Here is a 5,000-nt window from a genome sequence, read left to right as displayed (position 1 = left end):
ATTGTCGTGTCACGTCAGTGTTTCTTCAGTATCCAACTCAGAGGAATTTACTAAAGGTGAAAGAGCTAAGAGTTGACTGGCTGTCAACTAGCCTGTCTGAGGAGACAGACAGGTGTCTGTCACTAGCTTCATGTGGACTTAGCATTCAGTTCAGCTAGCCTTTGTTGTTGCTCGTGGGACAGCAGGTGAGATACTGATAAGGAGAGGTGTGTGTGTGTGTGTGTGTGTGTTTCCTGGTTTATGTTGGTATCTGCTGGTAACTGTAAGAGCACTGGTATTTTGTGCTTTTAGTTATTTGTGGCGTGCTGCTACCATATGAATTTGCATATTGTTGTACTGTATTTGCATCATGTGTTGCCAGTCTTCTGTCTTATTCTGTCTTAAGTTTATTTTCCCATACTACAGCTTGTGTTTACATTCTTGACTGCTCAAATGATTGTGCCAAGTGATAGACTCGGGGAAGGTACCTACATTTCCAGCACGTGTACCTGTTGACTCATCCAAGACGAATGCTTCTATATTAGAATCAAAAGGTGCAGTCAAATTCAAATGAAAAGGCAATAGTGCTTTATTAGCATGACTGTTTGGGTACAGTGTTGCCAAAGGTAGTGTTACAAATAGCACAGTAGTATCACAAAAGAAATAAAACATAGATATACATAGAGATACATATACACATAGAAAACATAGATATACATAGATACAGCATACAACCTGGGTGTAAATATGTGTGTGTGTGTGTGTGTGTGTGTGTGTGTGTGTGTGTGTGTGTGTGTGTGTGTGTGTGTGTGTGTATGTGTGTGTGTGTGTGCGTGTGTCAGATATGCTTTCTCTCTTATTCTCTCTCTCTCTCTCTCTCTCTCTCTCACACACACACACACACACACACACACACAGTCAGTTCAGCAGCAATATAAAGGGGAGTGGGTGTGCTTGAGAGAGGAAGGCCGCTGGGAACATGTACATTCCTGTGCGTACACTACAGTGTGTTATATAATCTCCATATGCTCCATGTTGTTTTAATGAGAACGCCGCCGAAGCACAGCGAGCGAGCGCTGAGCACTTGTGCACATTTCAGCAGCTTTACAATACAGTGTGCACGCCACGCCACAGATCTCCACATGGGCGCCGCCGCTGCCAGTGGATTTCCCCTGGCATCAGAACGTGGAAGAACATCCATGATGAGGGAGACTCTTAGAAGGGTTTGGGTGCCAAGGGCTGGGTTCTGGCTCCTCTGACTGGCTGTCTGTCTACGTGTCTTTTAAAAAGTCTTCCTGGTTTCTCGGCTTTTCTCTTAGTGCTGTAGATGGGGGGTTTGGCATGGCTCGTTTTATTTATCATGGCTGACTTATTGATTTGATGCTTTTTAAGGGTTTCTAAAAGTCAAAGTCTCTCTCTCTTTTTCTCTCTCTCCCTCTCTCTCTCCCTCCTCCTCCTCTCTCCTCCTCCTGTGTCCCACTCTGTCTCTCTGAGCCCTTTAATCATTGATAAACATCATAATTATTAATCAGGCTTGTGAGGCAGGCTGGCTGCCAGGAGAGTGCCAGGAGGCTACTCATTACTCCCAGTGCCACCTCACCCGGGCCTGATCCCGTAAGAGGAGACAGCATTTTAATGTGGCACCGCAGACCGTCCGAACCCATTCTGTTAGAGGGGATGCAGCTTTTAACATGGTGCCTTGTGGAAGTCGGCTCCCGTCAGAGGAGATTGGGGTTTTTAGTATGGCTCCTCACCAACCCGCACTGCAGCTGACACTGGGAAGCATCTGGTCCCAGATCTGATCCTGTCGGAATTCCCTAGTATTCCCTAGTATTCCCTAGTATTCCCTGAGCTTGGAAGCCAGCCTCAATTTACCCCATCTGCAAAATTTTAGGGCAGGAAGTTCGGTCTGGAGCTCCACTGAGAAGCCTGAATCGCCAGGTCAAGATGTTTTCGGGCCAATGAAATCATTTGGAGGGACAGATATGCATTTAGACCCCTCTTGAAAGACCCTTAACTATCGCAGAGCACTGGGCAACTCAGTCCACTAGCAAGGAACCACTGAGGAAAAGAGTCTTGAATTTGACCTAGCATTTATGGCTATATAAGACACACACACACACACACACACACACACACACACAAAACACACCCATCAGAAGATGACAGTGGGTGGTTGGGGATGTATAGCTGGAAGACATTTGGATCCCACTATCGCCTCTGTTATACAGTATATTGATTGCACAATAACTGCAATCAAGCAGAGAAGGGGGGGTAAATTCGGGCTAGCTTCAAGGCTCGGTTGAAACATGTATTTTCATGTCTGACACGATGTTGATATATATTTTTGTAATTATTGTGACCTACTGAGGCACTTTACACACAGGGACTTCTAATCGGTAACTTGATTGATTGCATGAATTGATTGCTGGACTGATTGTCTAAAGTGATTGGCACATGAATAGGGAGACGTGGGGATTTATGATGGTACATTGTGAACAGCTCGTTTGCAGTCTGAGGAAGAGCCAGGGGCTCGAAACCTGCCAAGGGCATGTGGATCACTCTCTTTTTACTTTTGTAGGTTGAAACATGCCCCATAATCAAACCCATTCCAAATGGTTTCTTTGGAAGTTCTGATAAGAGTTTGTGCCTAGCTATGCCAGCTTAAACATGCCCAGACCAGGGGTGCGTTTCCTAAGCACATCTCTGAACAGCCAGCATCATTAAATGATAGAGGGGCTATCATGCTGAACACTCCCCCCTCACGCTTAGCCACCGCTGGGGCTGCTTAGCTATTCTTTCAGGGTAACGCAGACTTGATCAGTCCCAGCGTGTAAACCTCTCTCTCTCTCTCTCTCTCTCTCTCTTTCTTTCTCAGACACTCTCTGTGTCAGTCCATCTCTCTCTTTCTCTCTCTCTCTCTCTCTGTGTCAGTCCATCTCTCTCTCTCTCTGTCTCTCTCTCTCTCTCTTTCTCACACACTCTCTGTGTTTGTCCATCTCTCGGTCTCTCTGTCTCTCTCTCTCTCTCTCTCTGTCTGCTGTCTGCTCATTAACTGCAGCAGGATGGCCTCGTGCTACCGACCCACAGGGGTTCATCATTAGTGTGTTCATCATCTGAGTAGGTTTGCACAGGGAACCGCTCTCCCCAATGAGCACCTCTCTCTCTCTCTCAGCCCAAACCCCCTCGTTTGCCATAGATTTGAATGTGTGAGAGGCCCAGTCAAATGAGTGGTGCCAACACCCCCGCCACACACACACACACACACACACACACACACACACTCCAGTGGCTCAAGCAAACACACCCTGAGATCCCGTGTGTGTAGACATAAGGGCTGGTATAAAGAAGTGAGGGTATAAAAAAAGAATGTTCCCTTCCCAAGCGCTAGCATGTCTGAACAAAAACCGGAATGCTCTAGAAGTCGCAGCCAAACACATAATAACGCACATACACACCAAGGAATGCACGCGTGCTCACAGCTAATACCCATAGTCACACAAACACACACACACACACACACCAACACATAGACATAAGCACGAAAAACTTACAGTGTTTTGTTTTCAGCAAGTTGCCTAAAATGTTTCCCGTGGATATAGCTATGAATGTGTTTTTGTTTATTTTGATTTGTTTTTGTGTGTGTGTGTGTGTGTGTGTGTTTGGTGGTGTGCCAGCAGTAGTTTGGCCGTTATCAGTCTGGCTGTTTGACTTTTTGATGAGGCGGTCACTTGTGCGGCCGGCTGGGTTTCGGGCTTGGGTTGGTGTTTGTCGTGTAAGCACTCAGCATGCGTTTGGGGGGGAATTTGCACTTTGAAAAGGCAATGCTCATGACTGCTTACAAGGAGCCAGAAGTGCTGACACACACACACACAGACACACACACACACACACACACATACACACACACACACACACACACAGAGAGCCACCCTCCAGCATAACTACAGCAAAAACAAACTACAGCAAAAAAACAGCCCTGTCATAGGAAATGGCTGATGCGAGCATATCTCTGTATCGTTATGGAATCATTAATGTACACATGTTACAATGCACCCAGGAGAGGTAGTGTAGAGTAAAAGAAAAGATGTGTGTGTGTGTGTGTGTGTGCCTGTGTGTTTTTGACTACATGAATAAAGGAGAGAGAGAGAGAGAGAGAGAGAGAGAGAAAGAAAAAAAAAACTGCCCAAGATGGATTCACAGAAACATCAGTCCAGGGAGCCCTGAGTCCATTGTTTTCAATATTGCTCCACTGGTCATTAAACATTGATCTGGTCTGAGGACATGAAAGAGGCCGGCTCCTCGTCAGTAATAGAAACGTGCCCGAGCGAATAACGCATCTGAATCGCCGCGTGTGTGCCGATCCCCAGGTGGGTCGACACCAAGAGCACAGGGCTTCGCTCGGCCTGGCTGCTGCTGCCTCAGGGCAAAGGTCAAAGGTCCCCAATGGGACAGCACTGGGAGCGACACAGGCCAACCTAATGGAATGAAGAATTATCTTCCCAGTTGTTGGTTTTCCTGACAGATCTCTTTCCCTTTCCCTTTCCCTCTCTCTTTCTATCTCTCTTTCTCTTTCTCTCTCTGTCTTGTCTTGCCCCCCCCCCCCCACACACACACACACACAACCTGCTGGTGTTTCAGCTGACGAGAAGCGAGAAGTTCTGGAAAATTCCACTACGATAAACTCCCCCATAATCAGTTCCCAAATATGCACAGTGTGTCTCAGAAGTGTATGCTTTCTTTGGTTTTTTTTTTCTGGGAGGTTGCGGCGATATACTCTGGGTTTGACACTTTGTGTGGGAATAAGGAGATTAAAATAGAACAGGTTCCTCCCAGAGGACACGTAGCGTTAGCTATATCTCCCTCTCTGTTTCACGCGTATCACATCTATGAGTAAGATTTTAGTCACGGATATATTGTATGGCAGTGAGTGCTAGCTAATGAGTTTTGCTCTGTCAGTTGCCTCGGGCTTAGGTGTGTCAGCTGGCTGGCTATGGAGGTGCTCTGAGCTGTGTGTCTGC

The 5,000-nt window shown here is 46.6% G+C and overlaps 1 protein-coding gene across 4 annotated transcripts in view; it reads left to right on the top strand.

Annotated features, from left to right (window-relative positions):
• Positions 1-5,000, top strand: part of lnx1 (ligand of numb-protein X 1) — an 82,417-nt gene that overhangs the window by 27,874 nt on the left and 49,543 nt on the right. The gene's annotated exons all lie outside the window — the stretch shown is intronic.

Source organism: Sardina pilchardus, chromosome 15, assembly GCF_963854185.1.
Source record: "Sardina pilchardus chromosome 15, fSarPil1.1, whole genome shotgun sequence".
NCBI classification, from domain to species: domain Eukaryota; kingdom Metazoa; phylum Chordata; class Actinopteri; order Clupeiformes; family Clupeidae; genus Sardina; species Sardina pilchardus.
The sequence above is the reverse complement of the archived record's forward strand: the minus strand, read 5'-3'. Positions and strand labels throughout refer to the sequence as shown.